We start from the raw sequence: 21,477 nt of genomic DNA on the forward strand, positions 1-21,477 counted from the left end.
TCACCTCCTTTAAAGAGGATATATGGGTATACAAGCATAGAGGTCCATTTGGCTTACATGTGTATATGAGTATATAATATATATATCTATACATTAATATATACTCACACATATGTAAGTCTAAGTTTGCTTTTAAGAAAAAAATATGCCTTTATAACAAAAAAGGCTCTCAGAATGAACCAATTAACCACTTATTTTAAGCAGTAGTCAATAAAATAAAATTCTAAGACAAGTAAAAATAATGTGAATTCTAGGAATTCACTGAAGAATAACTTGACCTATACAGTCTGTCACATAGTAAATGCTTAATAAATGCTTGTTGACTGACAAACTAATTATCATGATGTTTGTTATACTTTCTTGATGTGATAAAATAATCATCTATAATATTATAAATAAATAATTGTTCACATGGCATATAGCATACTGACTTGCATGTGATCTGGAATAATGATTATATGACTTTAATTCTAACACATTTGAATGAGCTGCATATTCAGATTTTAGGTACTATAATTTACAAGTACGTCATAGGATCAAAGATTTGAAGAGGAACCTTAAAAGTCATTTCAGTCAAAACTTCTCATTTTACAGATGAAGAGTCTGAGATACAAATGTGTGTGTGTGTGTGTGTGTGTAAAATGAAGTGATTTGGTCAAGGTCACACAAGCAAGTAGTAATCTTAAATACCAGATAAATTTTTTACAACAGTATATCATTGGATACATGGGGATGATTCAGTCTCAAATTAGGGGATTGTAGGTTTTACTTTATCATATTGAATTCTGAATCTGGTTCCAGCTATGTTTCTTACAAAGAATATTTAATATTGCACTCCAGATTATCTCTTCAGCTTTATCATTTAACATTTAGATAAGTGAAAGTTACCTAAACCCTCCCCAAAAGGGTCATTCTACCCCAACAAGGGCAGCTGAAATGTTTAGTTATTCTAAGATGGATACACACACACACACACACACACACACACATCCTCATGAATTTGTGGTAGTTGAACAAATTATGATATATGAATATAATGCAATACTATTGTGCTATAAGAAATGAAGAGACTGTTTCAAAGAAACCTGGGAAGCCTTGTATGAACTGATACAAAGTGAAATAAGCAGAGGCAGAAGAACTATATATACTATAACATCAATATTGGGGGGAAAAAACTAACAATTCTGAAAAATTTAAGAACTCTGATCTAATCAACCATAATTTCGGAAGACTGATGAAGAGGAATGATGCCCACTTCATGATAAATAATGGACGTTTGTTCTGCCTGGCTATGCTTAAATGAACATAGCTTTAGCATTTCTTTTCAGTGGTAAGTGGAGAGGGAGGGAGAAAAAATAAATAATAGATAATGGAAAAAATAAAATTATAAAAAAAGTGTATAATATATATGATTTTTTTTTACAAATACTAGATGAATATGGTCATTATCAAAAGACCATAGACTCAGAACTGAAAGGGACCTCAGAGGCCATCTAGACCAACCAACTCATTTTAGAGATGCGGGAACTGAAGCTCAGGGTTGTTAAGTGACTTGACCCACTCACAACTTTAAGAGATGGGAAATGAATCCAAGCCTTCTGACCTAACAACTAAGACTGCCTGCCATTACACACACAATTTTTTTATTCCTTTAAACTTCTGAGGTTAGGAAACCTTTAAGGGATATTGTAAGCTTCAAAAATAATGTGGATTCTAAGAAACAGAATCACTTGATTCTTCATCTAACTGAAACACCAACGGAAGTCAAATGATCATAAAATGGATTTTAACTCTGGAAAAACCTTTAAATTGTAAATTTTAAAAAACGAAACTTACTTCTACTCTCTATTCCTCAAAGTCCTATGAGTTTGTCAGTAAGGGATTTGGGGACTGGTGTGGTGGGGGTATCAGGCGACTACACTGACTCAGATGGCATCTCTTGCTTGTTCTAATAGATGGTGCCCTGGATGTCTGGAGCCAAAAGTGCCATGATGGTGGCGGCTTCGGTCTCGATAAAGAAGAGGAAAGCAGAGGGGAAGTTGTAGACATTGGCCACACAGGGCGTGTAGTTGCCGTGGGCTTTGTTCAGGTCTCCCCGGGTGTAGGCGATCACCCACCACATGGACGCCATGAAGAGCCACGCCACGGTGTAGGTGAGGATGAAGATGAACAGGTTCCAGCGTCACTTGAGGTCCACCAGGGTGGTGAAGAGATCCGAGAGGTAGAGACTAGTCTCACTGCCCAGGTTGCCGTGCTGCACATTGCACCTCCCGTTCTTATCTACGAACTGCTACTGCTTCTTCCTGGGGACCAGCTGCTGCTGCTGCTGCTGCTGCTGCTGCTGCTGCTGAGGCCCCTGGCCCTGCAAGCCCGCGCTGCTGGACGAAGTGGTCACTACCTGGTAATCGTCCCCAAATTTCCTGCGGAGCACAGACGTAATACAGGGGAGCGGGCCAGATTCAAAAAGGAAGGAGGCGCAAGAGCGAAGCGCTGCAAACCAATGCCAACTGGGGAGGGTGGGTTAGGAAATGACAAGAGAACCCAGGTACATAATTCCATTTCCTTCCTCCTCTTCTTACCCTTCTCCTTTTCACCTATCTGAAAAAGATACTTTCTTTCTCTTAAGAGTCCTGGGGCAGTCCTGAGAAGAGGTAGGGGGAGAAGTGTGGAAGTGTGGTCAGGTGCTTAACAGCAGAAGTGAAGCCGAACCTCACAATCTGGATTTACTTCTGCGCCCAGCTCTTCTCTTAATGCTTTCCCTCGGACCGTCTCCGCCTTCTATTTCTTTTCTTCGCGCCACCTTTCCAGATGCACCCCCAAATTACATTCAAATAACGAGGTAAAAAAATACCCTCGCAAACTACTTGAGCAGGCCAAGGCTGATATGCCCTTTTAAACCCTCTCCCAACCCCAACCTGTGTCTCTGTTCGTTTGTCCCCCACCAGCTCCTGTCCTTAGACTTAAACTGGGATGGAAAGGGATGGCAAGAAAAGGAGGGAAGATAGAGGTGGGGAAGAAACTAATGAACACCACACCCCAAGTCGCCAGATTTTAGACCCAAGGCAACCAGCGCAGCCGGTTACCTTCAGTTTAACCACAGTCACACATACCATGGCCAACTCCACGGGGAAACAAGATAGAATGGGTAATATGCACCTGGATTCGGGAAAAGGTGAGCCAGTGGAGGGAAAGGGATTAAAAGGTAGAAGCTGTCTTCTCATGAACCTCTTTCTGGAACTGATGTTATCCTTATCCCCACTTTTCCTGATTTACTACAGAGGGTGCTAGTGTGGGTCCCCATAGCCCTCCCAGACCTTGGAGCAAAGAGGTACCAATCTCCAGAAATTCTGGTGAGCTCAAGGCTGGCACACTTAAGTCCAGGACAGCTTGTTCCAGAACACTTTCACTTCTCTATCAAATAGAGTGGATGAGCAGGCATTCCGGTTAAACAGCAAAACAATTCCAGTTTTATTCTCTCCTAAAAGTGAAACAAAACCAAAAAAAAAAAAAACTTAAGTTTTTGTTTCCTGCCTCTCCTCATCCTGCTCATTTTTCTCCTCTTTTGCCAGTGTGTGTGACTGTGTGTTAGAAGAGGGATATGGCAGACCTTGGGAATACGTAAAAGTTAGTACTGCAGTTTTCACTTAGCACTGTGATCTATTCCAACTTTCCCCACCTACTATCTAAACAGCACCTCTCCTCCTCAGATGAATCTATATTTTCTAAGTGTAAAAGACAAGATCCTCAAACAAGGAGCACCTCTAAAAATACTTGTCATCACCACTTTATTTTTGTTTTTTACCCTGTCCATAAAACACAAACACCCAGCAAATAACACAGAGCTATATATGAAGAGGACTATACTTTCCAGTTCTAAATTGCTGCATTTTATTAAATGTATCTTCCAGCTGTATGTCAGTCATGTTCTTTCCCTTGCTTCTGTTGATTAATTCCCAAACAGAATCCTTAAGCTGAAAAACTAGAATATCAGGGAGAACTAGAAAAATTCCCTCCCTCTCCCTCCCCATAGGGCTTTGCTTACCATATCCTTTACTTTCTTCCTCAAAGCTTATGATAAAAATTTAGTGATTGTACCACTGCCAAGAAAAAGGATTTCTAGCATGGTGTTGTGGGGGAAAAAAAGTGGATATGAAGCTAGAGACCCTGGACTCCAATTCCAGCTCTGGGCTCCAATTCCAGATCTGCTTCTTATTACTTTTGTTACCTTGGATAAATCACTCAAACTTCCCAGGTTTTAGTTTTCTTATTTCTAAAATGAGAAAGCTGATCTAGATGGACTCTAAATTCCCTTTCGCTTCCTAATCTATGTATTTACAATAGTTTTTGTTAAGAATCTACAATACTGTGCTCTATTTCCTATTGACCATGCTATGTGATTAACTCATACCCAGAAAGAAATCACATCTTTAAAAAAAAAAAAAAAAGGCAGCATTCGGTGAATTGATAAGTCAAGTTATAGTAAGGCAATAGGGATCACGTGCCAGTCTGTCAGAGGAAATGCCAAATGTGTTCACAAGTAGTAACAGAGTTGGAGGTTTACTTCTGTGGTGACAAACTAAGGAAAATTGCTTAATACAAAGTCATTATTAGCCTTTGGATCCAGAGGAAATCAATTGTCATATATAAAGAGCTGTACCAGTTGAGAGGGAATTGTTAACAATGCCTCACTGAGCAAAGGTCAGATTAGTTTCTCTGGGAAATGTCTTCCCTCTCTAGTGTGACAGATTTCAGGTGTGGACTTTGCAATCAGACAATCATGTTGTGGATTGCTAAGAGACAGAGGGAGATATAGCTGCTTGATGGGAAGCAATCAGAGCCTAGGCAGCTTTCTTGAGCACAGGCATCATGCAGCCTATGAGACAAACAGGGACAGGATACTATTCCAGTTGGCCTCACAGCTGAAATAGCTGCTTAGGGCAGGCTTCTCATATGGAAAAAGGACCATTGTTTTTTTTCAACATTGCTAAGACTCAGATAATAATTACTATCACTGCCCCATCTGTGAATAAAGAGAAGACAGAAAATAGTAAAATGACCAAAGTTCTTAATTAGATGATTTATACTTGTGAAGAGAGAGCAAAGGTATCAGGGTCAAAAAAATGAAACCAAATGTGACTTTCCCAAGTTCACATGGCTATTAAGGGACAGACCAAGAGTAAACCTAAGTCATCTGACTCTAAATCAACCACTCTAATAGGTTATTGGAAGATGGTAGTGTCCTCAGCAGTAATAGGGAAAATTCAAACAGGGGAGGGTGTTTTAGGAAAGATAATGAGATTCTTTTTAGATTTTTTTTAATTTTACATGATTATGGATATCCAATTCAGAATGTCCAAAAGGCAGTTGGTTATTTAGGACTCAAAATCAGAAGAGAGATGAAGGCTGGAGATATATACATATATATACATATATATGTATATATATATGAATAATCTGCATAGATATGATAACTGAACCCAAAGGAGATGATGAGATCATGAAGTGAGATAGAATAGAGGGAAAAAGGAAGACCCAGGACATAGCCCATGCTTAATGGGCATGATATAGGTGAAGAATCAGTAAAGAAGTTTGAGGAGTTGTCAGAGAGACAGAAGGGGAAATTGTTGTTGTTGTTGTTGTTGTTGTTGTTCAGTTGTGTCCAACCCCTTATGACTCTATGAACCATAGATTGCCAATACTGTCCATGGGGTTTTCTTGGCAAAGATATTGGCATGGTTTGCCATTTCCTTCTCCAGTGGATTAAGATAAACAAAGGTTAAGTGACTTGCCCAGGGTCCCATAACTAGCCTTTGAGGCTGGATTTGAACAGTCTTCTTGACTCCAGGCCCACGCACTCTATTCACTGAACCATCTAAGTACCTAGAAGAGGTAGTAGGAGGGAGTAAAAAAATATGAAAAGATTGAAAGGTGAGAGGATTCATGAAAAGATCAAATGTCAAATGCTGCAGAGATGTCAAAAGGGTTGAAGATTCAGAAAAAATCATTCTATTTAGCAATTAAGTGTTCATTGGTAACTTTGAAGAAAGCCTTTTCAGTTAAATGATAAGCTTGTAAGCTGGATTACAGAAGTTTTAGAAGTGACTGAGAGGAAAGGAAGTAGAGGTAAGTGTAAATCAGTCAATATTCAATAAGTATTTGATAAGCAAATATCTACTATGTGTCAGGCACTCTGTGATATGGTAGAGATACAAAGAGTCAAAGAGTTCACAATTTAGTGGGAGAGACAGTAAGTAAACAAACATATACAAACATGCTATATGCAAGATATTAAAGAGGGAAGGCCCTAGAACTAAGACAGAATGAAAAAGGCTTCCTGTAGAAGATGAGATTTTAGTCAGGACTTAGTTTGGATTTCTCAAAGAGTTTAGCCAAGAAAGGGAGGAGATATAAATTCACTTCTAAAGTTCTGTACTGTCAAGGTAAGGATAATGGTATCATTACTAGTCTTGTTGTTTCCTCCTCCTCCCTACATCAATTGCTTTGGACAGGTAAGAATCTTTATGGGCCTCGGTTTCATCACCTGTAAAAATAATGAGGTTGATAACATCTCGTATCATATAACAAGAAAAATTCCAAGTAGATAGATGACTTCAACATAAAAAGTAACATCTTAATTATATTAGAGAAGCAAGGAAGAGCTCTTCTTTCAGATTTGTGGAAATATAATGTGGGATATACATACAAAGATATTCCCTGCCTGCTTCCAGGTCACATATGTGACTCAGTTTATTGTCAAGACAAACGTGACAAACTCCCCAGTGCTTCCAGTACCAAAAAGACTGGAAGAACATTTGAATATGACATGGTAAATTGTAAGTGTTCACTTATTGCTCCCACTGATGTGTAATGGCAGCAGAGTGTTAGGCTGCCTGCATAAGATAAAAGAAGATATAGTTTCTTCAACTTTCCTGTGTAGCAAGTAGTGTCCTCTGTCCCCAAACTCCCTGTGAAGTGAGTTTGGGGAATGAGCTCACCTCTTTTTTCTCCCACCCTGCAACTTCTCTTTTGTTGAAGACGGATTCAACTACATGAGCTGGTGTTAGGGCCCTGATGACCATTTCTGCTTGTGGTTCCTTCCTTAAGTAGTGATTGAGCATTAAACTTGAGGTAGACATGTCACAAATCACAAGGCATCCTTGTTATTTCAATAAGTTCAGAGTCCCTAGTCCAATGTGAGGTGCTAGCATGGTGTATGTGGAAAACACAGGTGCTCCATCAGCCAGCACCACACCATCCATATGTGGAATCATTGATTACTGCAAATGGAGAAGTTTTGAATACTGCAGATAAGTTCACTTACTCTGGTGGTATACTTTCTAGGGATGTACACATTGATAATAAGGTTGACACACACATTGCCAGCAGTAGGTATGTAATCGGGAGGCTCTGAAGGAAAGTGTGGGAGAGAAGCATTAGATTGCCTACCAAACTGAAGGTCTACAGAGCTGTTCTGCTGACCTCATTGTTGTATACCTGTGAAACCTGGATAGTATACCAATGCTATGCCAGGAAACTGAATCATTTCCATTTGAATTGTTTTGGGAAGATTTTGAAGATCATCTGGCAAGATAAGGTACAGGATACTGAGGTCCCTTCTTGAGCTAAACTGCCAAGCATTCAAAATCTACTGCAGAGAGTGCAATTCCAGATGGGCTAGCCTCATTGTTCAAATGCCAAAAGTATATTTGCCTAAAAGACTATTTTACAGAGAACTCACACAAGGCAAGCGTTCGCATGGAAGTCAGAAGATGTGATACAAGGTGTCTTAAAAAATTTGGAATTGATCATGGTACATGGAAGACTCTGACCCAGGACTGCCAGCATGGTGTGCCCCCATCAAAGAAGGTGCTGTACTATATGAACAAGGCAGAATTGTAGTAGCTCAAAGGAAATGTGAGATGTGCAAATTGAGAGATATCTCCATTCCAAATGTTCTTATAAACTACTTGTGCCCAACCTGTCGCAGAGCATGCTGAGCTCACATTGGTCTGACAGCCACAGTCAGACACATTGTACCTTGATCCCAAGATAGGGATGTCATTTTGGTCCTTTTTGAAAATGAAGGACAATAACGAACGAATTTTACAGATAAAAAATCTAAGACTCAGGGAAGTTAAATTATTTACCTATAATAAATAATAAGCATCAAAGGTGGGATTTAAACCCAAGTTCTCTGGTTTCAGAGCCAGTGCACTTCCCACATTAAGCTTAAATTAATAGAATGTGGGAGGAGAGCCAAGATGGTGGAGTAAAACAGTGATTTGTTGAGCTCTCTCCCAAATCCCTCCAAATACTTGTAAAAAAAATGGTTCTAAACAAATTGTAGAGCAGTAGAATCCACAAAAAGACAAAGTGAAACAAATTTCCAGCCCAAGACAACCTGGATGGTTGATTGGAAAGGTCTGTTGCTCAGGGCAGTGAGAGGAATACAGTTCAGCATGGACACCCAGGCAAAAACCAGGCCTCGGCAAAACTGGAGCAGGCCTCAGGGGCCTGAATCATGGGCAGCTTTGGAAGTTTCTGCACTTCTCAACCCATAAACACCAAAGACAACTTAGAAGGTCAATAGGAAAGGTCTGTGAGTATAGTGAGAGAGAAGATCAGTCCCAACCCTAGTCCCAACACAACCCTGAGGTGGGGGCTGCTTCTAGAGCTCTTGGCCCACAGATTGGAGAGGGAAGGTATCATATGGCTGATCAGAGGGGGATTGCAGGGATCTTTTTGCTAGAGCTGAGGCAGGATTCTCTTACTTTGCCTGTGCTTAGATCTGGGTCACAGTTCTAGGTGACGGTCCTGGGGCTAAGACGAGTATTGGCATGGTTTAGCTTGTGGTGGTGGTGGAGAGGGAATCCTCCTCACAGTTCCAATGCAGAAAAGAGTGCTTATGGTCTCTCATAGACCAGAGCACAGGCCAGGAAAGGAGTAAACACCTCTTCTTTGATCATATCATCTTGGAAGAACTGAAATTTTACAGGTCCTTAGAAGTATCTCTGAAAACAGCTGCACAAAACCCCCAAAGCTTGGGACAGTGCATTCTTCACACTGGAAGCAGCCCCCCCTACCTTAACAAAGAGTTTAAAACCCAAGTAATTGGCTGAGATCACGAATAAACAGCAAATAAAAAAGTCAGACCATAGAATCTTTCTTTGGTGACAAAGAAGATCAAAACATACAACCAGAAGAAGACAACAAAATCAAAGCTCCTATATCCAAAGCCTCCAAGAAAAATATGAATTGGTCCCAGGACATGGAAGAGCCCAAAAAGGATTTTGAGAAGCAAATATGAGAAGTAGAAGAAAAACTAGAAAGAGAAATGAGAGTGATGCAAGAAAAAAAATGAAAAACAAGTCAACAGCTTGCTAAAAGAGACCAAAAAAATACTGAAAAAAATAACACCTTAAAAAATAGCCTAACCCAAATGGCAAAAGAGGTCCAAAAAGCCAGTGACAAAAAGAATGCCTTAAAAAGCAGAATTGGTCAAAAGGAAAAGGAAGTCCAAAAGCTCACTGAAGAAAATACTTCCTTAAAAATTAGAATGGAGCAAATGGAAGCTAGTGACTTTATGAGAAACCAAGACATTGTAAAACAAAACCAAAAGAATGAAAAAATAGAAGACAATGTCTTTGAAAAAACAACTGATCTGGAAAATAGATCTAGGAGAGAGAATCTAAAAATTATTGGACTATCTGAAAGCCATGATCAAAAAAAAAAAAAAGCCTAGACATCATCTTTTAAGAAATTAGCAAGGAAAATTGTCCTGATATTCTAGAACCAGAGGGTAAAATAGAAATGGAAAGAATCCACCAATCACCTCCTGAAAGAGATCCCCAAAGGAAAACACCTACAAATATTATAGCCAAATTCCAGAGTTCACAAATCAAGGAGAAAATATTGCAAAAAGTCAGAAAGAAACAATTCAAGTGTTATGGAAACACAATCAGGATAACACAAGATTTAGCAGCTTCTACATTAAGGGACCAGAAGGCTTGGAATATGATATTCCAGAGGGCAAAGGAGATAGGATTATAACCAAGCAAAACTGAGTTTAATCTTTCAGGGGGGAAAATAAACATTCAATGAAATAGAGAACTTTCTAACATTCTTGATGAAAAGACCAAAGCTGAATACAAAACATGATTTTCAAATACAAGACTCAAGAGAAGCATGAAAAGACAAACAGGAAAGAGAAATCATAAGGGACTTATTAAAGTTGAATTGTTTACATTCCTACATGGAAAGATGATATTTGTAACTCATGTGACCTTTGTCATTATGAAGGTAGGTGGAAGGAAAAATATATATGGATAGATAGATAGGTAGGTAGGTAGAGGGCACAGGGTGAGTTGAAGATAAAGGGGTGATATCTGGAGAATAAAATTAAGTGCTGAGAGAGGATTATACTGGGAGAAGGAGAAAGGGAGAGGTAGAATTGGGTAAATTATCAGACAACAAGAGGCTTTTACAGTGGAGGGGAAGTGGGGGAAGGTGAGAGGGAATGAGTGAATCTTATTCTCATTGGATTTGGCTTAAGGAGGGAATAACATACACACTCAATTTGGTATGGAAATCTATCTTACCCTACAGGAAAATAGGGGGGAAGAGGATGAGGGGGAGGATGATAGAGAGGAGGGCAGATTGAGAGAGTAGGCAATCAGAAGCATACACTTTTGAGGAGGGACAGGGTCAAAGGAGAGAATAGAATTAGTGGGGGGGTGGGATAGGATGAAGGGAAATATAGTTAGTTTTTCACAACATGACTACTATGGAAGTGTTTTGCATGACTACACATGTATAACCTGTGTAAAGTTGCTTGCCATCTCAATGAAGGTGGGTGGGGAGGGAGGGAGGGAGAGAATTTGGAATCCAAAGCTCTAAAAACAAATGTTAAAAATTGTTTTTACTTGCAACTAGGAAATAAGATATATAGGCAATGGGGTGTATATAAATCTATCCTAACCTACAGGAAAATAGAAGGGGAAAGGGATAAGGGAAGGGAGGGGTGATAGAAGGGAGGTCAGATTAGGGGAAGGGGTATTCAGAATGCATGCTGTCTTGGGGTGGGGGAGGGGAGAGATGGGGAGAAAATTTGGAACTTAAAATCTTGTGGAAATGAATGATGAAAGCTAAAAACAAATGAACTAATTAATTCAAAAACAACCAAAAAATTAATAGAATCTTAGAATTTCAGGGGACCTTAGAGGTCATCTGACCTACTTCTCACATTTTCTTATAAGATTTTTATTTCTTTTTACTCCAGAGAGACTAAAGGACTATGTAACTTTATTATAATTAGACATTTCCTAGAATGACATTTCTGACTCTCAGTTCATTGGTCTTTCCAGTATGTCACAGGGCCTTTACTTTTTGTTTCCCAAATTGTTTATATCAATGAACAACATAATTGTGGCAACCTACTAGTTATTTTTTTTTGGTTAAACACAGCTCCCTCCACCATATAAAAAAGTAAGAAATGCATCAAATGAAGTAAAAGTAAAATAATTAAAATAGCAAAAAGAAAATAAAGTTTCATCAAGTAATGGTGGGGGGCGGGGTGTTGTTGAAAATTACATTATAAGCTGAAATGCTCCAGCATCTACAAAATCCAGGGAAGTTTAGAAGTAACAGAATTCAGGTGGACCAATCCCCACATCCTGAACACAAGGATCCTTACAAATAGTATCTAGTAGCTATATAGGCAAGACATGCTTGGAGACAGCCCCATTTCAAGTGCTACTCTTCATTCAGATATGAGTTAGACTATGTGGCTCCTAAGTTAACTGCCAACACTCAGATTCCATAATGATTTTGTGAGTTTGTACAGAACTGGAAGTCTATTGATGTAAATCAATGGTGTCAAACTCCAATAGAAACAAGGTCACTAAAATACAGTGATGATCCCTCTTGGCAACATATTGACTTAGAAAATCACATATTAACATTACCTATATTCTATTGTATTTTATTTATTTTGTTAAGTGGTTTTTAATTACATCTCAATTTAATTTGGGCAGCATTCAGGAGTGTTGCAATGCAGCAGTCTACAGCAGGTTTGACACCTCTCAACTCCTGGTAAATTTCTTTTACCAAGAAAGATCTACATCTTCTCCACAATGGATATTATAAGAAAGTTATCTAGGAACTGAATGATTTGAGCAGGGTGACACAGTCAGAATGTGTCAGTGGCAAATTGAACTTGGATATTCACAACTCCACAGCCAGCCCCTGATCCGCAATGCCATTCTATCTTTCTTTGTAACAAATATTTTGGGAAAATATTAATTGGTACCAAATGAGATAGAGTAATATGTAAGGATGGTTGACTCAATTCTGTCCACACATATATATAGACCTAGTGTTATGGATGACTTTTAGGAGTTCACAAGCTTTGCTCATGGAATGCCAATAACCTGAACCCTCAGGTAAAGAGGAACATAAGTCCAAGAAGTAAGAATCATAAATCTATCTTTGATTAACATAGCTAACCTAGCAGTGTGTTCATAAAAAAAGATTGTATTTCATTTCAGCAAATGAAGACATTTCATCATAGAAAAACTAATTCTGTTTAGTAATGTAAGGCACATTTTAAAGACTTTTTAAAATTTTTTTAAGTAATCATAGAACTTTAAATAGATTATTCCATCTCATTAGTCAGTCAGTCAACAAACATTTATTTAGCACTTTTATGTGCCAGTCATATGAAATGGTCTACAATAAAAGTATATTTCAAAAGTACTCGAAGACTTTAACTCAAACATTCTGTAACCTTTTATTTCTTTTAAAAATAGTAGATTTTATCGATATTTGGTTTTGCATAACCTAGATTTCTACTTGTCTCCTTCTCTTACCACCTCCCAAGGAGTGATCCCTTGTAACAATTCTGTTCTATGGTCACTACAATATTCGGAGTGCAGATGCACCCAGCACCAGAATTAACAAGTTTACTCTTGCTATTTCCATTTCTGGTGCAACAATGACATCATTGGCTTTATTATACCTAGATTTCATACTCTTGGTCAGCCATTTGTGGTCCCATGGGATCTAGGATATTGGGGATGGGGGTCTTACTGCTCTTTGCCTTTATTACCATACAGCAGCTTTTAATATAATCAACTGCTTCCAATATGGCTGCCATCCCCATTCTAGAGTGGGATTCTTTATTTGTCAAGTTATTGTGCAGAAAGATTTTCTCCTTCATTCCTTCCATTGTGTTCTGGGTGGCCAAAAACTTGCATCCTTCATAACTGTGGACAAACTTTCTGACATGCAAATCATTAAGGGCAGTACCATGAAGTAAAAAATTTCAGCCTGACAGTTGAAGGTCCCTTTTCACCTGTCATCATTACATAGACAATGGATTTAATCGATCAAGCTAATTTTGTGCTTTAGGACTCATCCTGCCACCAAGCCATTATTTTAACCAAGCAAGTGATGAAATAAACATGCTGTAATGTATCTTAAATCTTTGAGCCACCTCCTATGTGTACTGTGCCGTACAGGCAGAATTCATTGTTTCTACACTTCATATAATTGTTAAAACAGACTATACTGAAACATAACTAGGAAGGCAATAGAATGGTAAAAAATTTTACTTTTCATTTAATTCAAGTCAGGCTGAATCTACACCAAATACATGACTGAAATTTGAAATATAAAACATTTAGTTAATTATCTAGATGTTTCAATGTATAGAAAATTATTTTAATTGAAATTCTAAGGTTCTTTATTGTCTTCCTGCATCATGTCAATAACCTAGTGCATTGGACCTTCTGTGATTATAAAACAAGACTTCTTTCCCGTAAGTATACATTTAATTATTTTAAATGTCAAGTCATCCTACTGATACCATTGCTGAAATCATTGTGGAGTTCTAATTTGTCTTAGTGTTAGAATATCCTCCACATCTTAAGATAGCACAGAGTCTCCGGGACCTATGCAGAGCCATCAGGAAAGAGATATGGTCTTCTCCCTTCTTGGTTAGAATACAAAGATTGCAGCTCAGTTTTTTAAAATTTCTCCTTATAGCACTAAGATAATGTTATCCTTCTGATTAATAATGATAACAATATAATAAGTATTATTATAGCATATATTGTATAACATAATATGACATGGATATTTTATTATTATATTGTTGTTATAGCCAGCATTCATATAGTGCTTTAAGGTTTGTAAAAAGCTTGACAAATGTTATATCATTTTATCCTTACAGAAATCCGGGGAAATAGGTGATCTTATCTTTATTTTTCAGAAGAGAAAACCAAGTAGAATGCAGGTTAATGACTTGGCCAGGGTCACACAGCTAGTTAGTGACTGAGATAGGATTGAAACTCATGTCTTCCTAAACCCAATTCCACTCTATCCATTTGTCACTTAGCTGACTAAAACCCTCCAGTGTCATCCTGTTACCTCTGGAATAAAGGAGAAGCTGCTCAGTCTGGCATTTTGTTCCTTCCATAACATGGCACCAACCTTCTTCTCCAGTCTTCTATGATTACTTTTAGGGTACTTTATACTCACCATTCCTAGTATCAATACTCCCCCTTTCTACCTTTTTTCTTAGCACATTTATGCAAATGCACACACATATGTGGACATGTGCACACACGTGGGCATATGCATGCATGCACACACATACACATACACACACACACACACACACAGTATATCTAGAATGTGCTTCCTCCTATCTATATGGAAACTTCCCAACCTTCATCCTCATTTCCATAGTAAGTCTTAAATAAGTTTGTTGAATTAAATTGAATGGATTTGAGCAATGTATTAGTGACACAACTACTGAATTTTTTAAAGCCTATTGACAGCCTTCTTGAACTACAAGATACATGTGGATTCATGGTTTCCCTGAAGAAAAACCATATGTAAAAAAGATCCCATTATTTCTGGAAAAAGGCTCAGTGAATCATTTTTTTTCTCCAAGACTGTAATGATGCTGGAGTTTAAATTCTGCTATTGTTCTTTCTGAACAGGTTTTTCCTCAAGAGGAAAATTACTGACCAACAGACTCCATTCTGACACTTGTTCCCACCATACAGAGACTGGATCTGTACACCTGGTGGCATCAAAACTACTTTTCTTACTGCCTTCAGCTGTGATTTCCCTATTTGGGCACAAATTGCTGCGCAAATGGATGCATGAATTGCTTTGGCAGAACCTGCCCTTCCAGGAAAGCAAAAGGGCAAAGTTTGACAGCACTTCCTCCTTGTTTTCACATATAGATGCAGTGAAGAAGTCTCTATATGTGACAAACAGATGACATCATAGTGGTGAATTCAGTATCTTTAAAAAAATACTTATCTAACATGTTCTATGGTTGCTACAACAGATTCCTGGAGATTAGGAGACACTTTGTAATGATTTAATTTTATATTTGGAATTTTTAAAAACAGATTCCCATTCTAATAATACAAAATGTTTTGTATTATCAGAGAACAAGAGCAATTGATCTGTTATGAATTCATGTTTTATGTGTGTGTGTGTGTGTGTGTGTGTGTGTGTATCAAACTCTAGGATGCCTGAAACCCAAAAGAAACTTTAAGAAAATGAACTGATGTCTATCATGAATTCACAACATCTGAACACTGCAGTTTCCCCCCTTCCTCTTTTCAGTGTTGTGGAGATCCAGGCTCCAGGCAGCAGAGTATGCTGGACCTTCAGTGACCAGCCCCATAGCAGTGTTCTGTGATGCATCAGGTATCTGCAGGAGAGTACAAGGAAATAGATCTAATGGTGCTGGGTCAAAGGGTTTGGCAGTTTAATAACTCTTTGGGCACAATTCCAGATTGCTCTCCAAAATGGTTGGATCAGTTCACAATTCCACCAACAATGAATTAGTGCCCCAATTTTTCTGCATCCCCTCCAACATGTGTTGCTTTTCCCTTCAATTATTTTAGCTAATATGATAGGTGTAAAATGCTACCTCAAGGTTGTTTTAATTTGCCTTTCTATAATCAATAATGATTTAGAGCATTTTTTTCATATGACTAAAAACTGTTTTGATTTCTTCATTGGAAAACTACCTGTTCATACCTTTCATCATATATCCATTTATCATAACCCATTTATCAAATCAGAGGATGACTCCTATTCTTGTAGATTTTCCCAAAAAGATTTGTTAAGTTGTTTTTCTATATATATTTTTCATTATATCAATTGTTCTATAGGTTCTGCTCATTTTGCTCTGTATCAATCAATGTTTACCAGTGTTTTCTGAAACAGTCTCTTTTGTCATTCTATTTCATTTGATTCATAGACCATGGTTTGTTCAGTATTATCTACTTAATGGACATTTGCTTGTTTTCTAGATCTTTTTTCTTTCTTTTCCTTTCCTTTTTTCTCCTTCTTTTCCTATTCTTTCTTCTTTTCCTTTCTCTTGTTTCTATTTTTTTCTAATTCTCCTTTCAGGATTAAGAAGTTTGTTCTATTTGCATCTATAGCTGCTCTGGAATTTTACTTGGTCTATGTGGGGGAAGGGGGCAGGGAGGGCAACAACTCTCTACATCCCTGCCTATTTCCCTGTTGGGTTTGGTATATTTCTATCCCCAATTCTGTGTTTGTATGTGTGTGCTCATGTGCACACACATGTTCAACCCTTCTTTATCTGATTCACATGAGTGGCTTTACCTGATGACCCCTCTTCCTTCCTCCCTAGTTTCATATATATATACATATATGTATATATATATTCTTGTCATGCACACAAATTATAAGAAATACTAAGTTCCATACCCTTCTTCCTTTCTGTACTACTGTTTTCCTCATATCCTCTTAAATTTATCCTTTTAAAGTTCTTCAAACAGAACCAATCCAACTCTAGGTCTCTGTTTTTCTTACTTAATCCCCTCAATACCATTTCAAATTATTAAAGTTCTGAAAAGGAATATGTTCCTTTTCCCTCTACTAGAATTTTATCACTTCATTATCTTAAGGTCCCTTCCAAATGATCAAGTAAATTTACCTTTCAATGTTTCTCTCAACTCTCTCACTTCTATTTCAAAGTTCCTTCTTATTTACAGTCTTTTTCATTGGAAATATTTAAAAATTTTCTGTACTATCAGAGCTCCATTTCCCTCTTAGAGGAGGGAAATCCAGCCTGGCAGGTATGTTATTTTTGGTTGTAAATGGATTTTTTTTTGAATTTTGGAATATTATATTTCAAGATCTCTTTTCAGTTATGATAGAAGCTGTTAGAATTTTTGAGATCCTCACTATGGTTTTTTGGCATTCAGACTGTTTCTTCTGGATGTTTATAGTACTGTTTCTTTGACATAGGAAGTCTGGACTTTGGTCATTTAACTCCTGGGACATTTTCTTTCTTTTTTTCTTTCTTTTTTTAGGAGGTGATCAGATGATTCTTTCTATTCTATTCTTTACTTTGCATTCTAATCCAAATATATCTGGGCAGTTTTCATTAAAGACTTTTTAAAATAAAGTGTCCAGGCATTTTAAAATTATGTTTTTCAGGAGACTTATGATTCTCAAATTATCTCTTCTTGCCCTGTTTCTAGGTTGTTGTTGTTTTTTTTTTATAAAACATTTTACATTTTTTCTTTTTTTCAGTCTTGATTTTGTTCTAATATTTCTTGCTGTCTCATAGAGTCATTTATTTCTGTTTGATCCATTCTAATTCTCCAGGAGTCTGTTTACTTGTCAAGGTTTATATGAGATTTTAAGTTATGAAGGCCATAACAATAAACATTGGTAGAGAAAATTTCCTGACTGAAAGTTTCCTATGTCAATGAAATCACAAGTCTGATATATAAAAAAGTTGTAATTACAAAGTAATAATGAAATTCCCATTTCAAAAAAGTAAGGAGGATATAAAGTAATATGAAGGGATCTTCAGGATACATTCAAAACAAGAAAATAAAATTAGAATGATGGAGAACTCACTATTACCATATAAGCACAAAAGTGAAAGATAATGAATACTTATAGACTTCCAGATCACTTAACCAGCAAGCTAGTATATTAGTTACTTTCTCCAGAGCACTTCAACCACATCCCAAGGAATTATGAAACAATTGTAGAGTAATCACAGCTAAATCTATGAGGAAAGTGATTGACCTTGACAAGGTAAAATGCTTTATTAATTAACACTTGAGAACTATAACACTTAGAGTACTCATTTATCATCTCTTATTCACCATAATCATTGTGTCCATGTCAGAAACACAAACAAATTCACAGGCTTCCACAGGACTAGAAATTAGGGCAAGGACTTCTCTACAGTGACTCTTCATGAAGACCTGTACCCTCTCCTTTCCAAGAAATATCACATACTGTCTCTGTACAGCCAAATTAAGGGAAGGAGAAACTCAGAGGGTAAAATCAGGTGTAGAGCCAGTATAGGAGAGAGTGCTGGCCATAAAGGAAGGGTACTGAAACTCAATGGGGGTTAATCCTGTACCCTCCAGAGGATGTCAAATGAAAGACTCAGGAAAAGAATCCTACATCCCCCAGTGGAAGGAAGTAAGGAAACTTTGCAGCCAGGGTTCAAGAATCCATCTCCTAGCAAAGAGTCTTAGGCCATAATTCTTCACTGAAGAGGAATAAAGAAAGCTCAAAACACCAAATATATCAAAAGAGGCCTCAATAAAAATCCAGGAAACAGTGGGTAAATCAATAAAGAAGATTCTAAAACCAGAATGAAAGAGTAAAATTTCAAAGAGAACACAAAATTCTTTTGACAAATACTATAATTTGAAGGAAAGGCAATTAATAACTTCTGAAAGTCAGAATCATATGGATACCCTAGATAGAATGGAACAACAATAAACAAATAAAAAACCTCCATGATTGTTGAAAAGAGAAATGAAATACATACAAGAAGAAATTAGGGAAGACCATAGGTCAAAAATGAGAATTATAACACAAAATTTTTTTTAAGTTAACATATTAGAAAAAACTGAATCTATGCAATAGAGTTTAATAGATTTGGAATACAAAAACACTGAAATGAAGGAAAGCTTGCCAAAAAGAGGCAAGATGAAACAATGTGAAAGAACAGTTGCAGCCTGTATAAACCAAAGACTTAACTTGAATATTGAATGTTTAGGGATAGGTCTCCTAGAAGAATATGACATTTTTTAAAAACCTAGATACTACAATGTAGGGGGGAAGGTAGACAAAAACTGTGCAGAACTACTGAACCTAGACAAAAAAAGCATTGAGATACAGAATATTCAGATTATTGTCAGAAAAAAAAATCCCTTCACACTCCAAAACATATTGTAGTTAAATTTTACAAAATTTGCAAGAGGCCAAGAGAGAGGCCTTCAAATGTGAAGTGGTGAAAATTCAACTAACATAAGAGTATAACATAGACACAAGAAATCTTTGAAGATATGGAATACTATATTCCACAAGACAAAGGATCACAAACTACAATCCATAATGATATGATGTGTAACCATGAGCCTAATCATCAATGAAAAAAGATGTATGATCAACAAAAGAGGCATTTGAAACATTCTGGAAAAAAAGAAACTAGCAGAATATTAGATTTGCAAATACTCCAAACATCAGAAACATAGAAAAATTAAATAAGTACAGCTATCAAAGATTAATCAATGAGACACATTATCTCACGTTTAGGACAATATTGTTTACAAAAGGAAAATTTTATCTAGGGTTTAAAAAAAGAACAAAGAAGGATCATTGAAGGCTTTTAAAGTGGCACAAGAAATTAAAGATTCAAATAATTTAAAAATTAGGAGAAACAAAGTTGGAAAAGCTAAACTGAAGCATGATGGATGGAATATCCTGACCCCATTATAAGTGAATATCTTTTGTGGGACAGATTTGTAAAGTGGGAAGTTGCAAAAATGGAGAGAGGAGAATTTGTGGACAGAGGTAAATGTGTGATACACACCTACCAAGTCCATGTTTGAGTAGCTAAGTTAAGAATTGTAATTGCTATAGTCTCGGCAAGAAGGAGAGAATAAATGCGGCAAAAGAGAGTAGGAGAGGTAGAGGAGGGGTATTATTTAGTCCAGGGGATTGGAAGAGAGAGGCCTCACCTGAGTGAGGGGGTGTGAAAGTGCTACAGAAGCATACTCACATGGAGCAGGCAATGAATGGGTGCCTGCTAAGGAAGAAACAAATGAATGAATAAACCTGACGAAGAGGTATTAAGTGAAATAATGTCATCAATCAACAAGCATTTATTACATAAATGCTTATTTCCTTCCCACCTGCTATGTGCCAAGTACTTCAGATAAATTTTTTAAACATTGAAATGAATTTACATATAAGTAGTTACTATCAAGGTGAGTTATTTGTATTTACACTCTCTGTTAAGTTTCTCAATAATAATTTTTCTCATTATTAAATTTTATTTTTAATTTATGGAATAAAATAAGCATTTCTGTAACATAGTACAATAAAAAGATGATTGCACATGAAACTGCAAATCTATTATGCACAACTTGCTATTACTTATATAATAAAATTATCATGTAAATTTATTTTTTTCTCCCCCCCCACCCTAGAGTTAGTTACCATTAGACATAAATAGGTATATGTGTAAAATTATTCTTTTTTTAATTAATTTATTTTGATTTATTAACAATCATTTCCATAAGCTTTTGAGTTTTAAATTTTTCTTCCCTTCCCTTCCTACCTCCTTCCCCAAGATGGCATGCAATCTGATACAGGCTACACATATACATTCCTATTAAACATATTTTCACATTAGTGATATTATAAGGAAGAATTAGAAACAATAGGAGGAACCATCAGAAGGAGGAAACAAAACATAACAGAAGAAAAAATAACAAATAGTATGCTTTGATCTGCATTGCTGAGAAGAGCTAAGTCTATCAATGTTAGTCATTGCACAATGTGGCTGTTACTGTGTACAACATCCTCCTGGTTCTGCTCACTTCACTCAGCATCCGTCCATACAAGTCTTTCCAGGTGTTTCTGAAGTGTCACCGTTCATCATTTCTTATAGCACAATAGTATTCCATTACATTCATATACCATAACTTGTTCAGCCATTCCCCAATTGATGGGCATTCCCTCAATTTCCAATTCTTTGCCACCACAAAAAGAGCTGCTATAAATGTTTGTAGATGTGGGTCCTTTTCCCATTTGTATGATCTCTTTGGGATACAGCCCTAGAAGTGCTATTGCTGGGTCAAAGGGGTAAAATTACTCTATACATACTTCTGTTTGTAAGTTCTTTCTCTGGATGCCGATAACATCTTTTTTCATATGTCCTTTATAGTTAATTTGAATATTTATAATAGTCAAAATGACTTATTCGTTCAAAGTCTTTCTTAAAATCATGTTGCTGTTACTGTGTATAATGTTCTCTTGGTTCTGGTATTTCACTCTTCATTATTTCATGCAAGTCTTTCCATATTTTTCTAAAATCATCGAGCTCATCATTTCTTATAGCACAGTAGTATTCCATCACAATCATATGCCTCAACT

At 36.9% G+C, this 21,477-nt stretch overlaps 1 pseudogene; it reads right to left on the reverse strand.

Annotated features, from left to right (window-relative positions):
• Positions 1 to 1,948: 1,948 nt before the first annotated feature.
• The window catches only part of LOC114045636, a 76,210-nt pseudogene continuing 56,681 nt past the window's right edge, over positions 1,949 to 21,477 (reverse strand).

Source organism: Vombatus ursinus, unplaced genomic scaffold (assembly GCF_900497805.2).
Source record: "Vombatus ursinus unplaced genomic scaffold, bare-nosed wombat genome assembly UNPS02014779.1, whole genome shotgun sequence".
NCBI lineage: Eukaryota > Metazoa > Chordata > Mammalia > Diprotodontia > Vombatidae > Vombatus > Vombatus ursinus.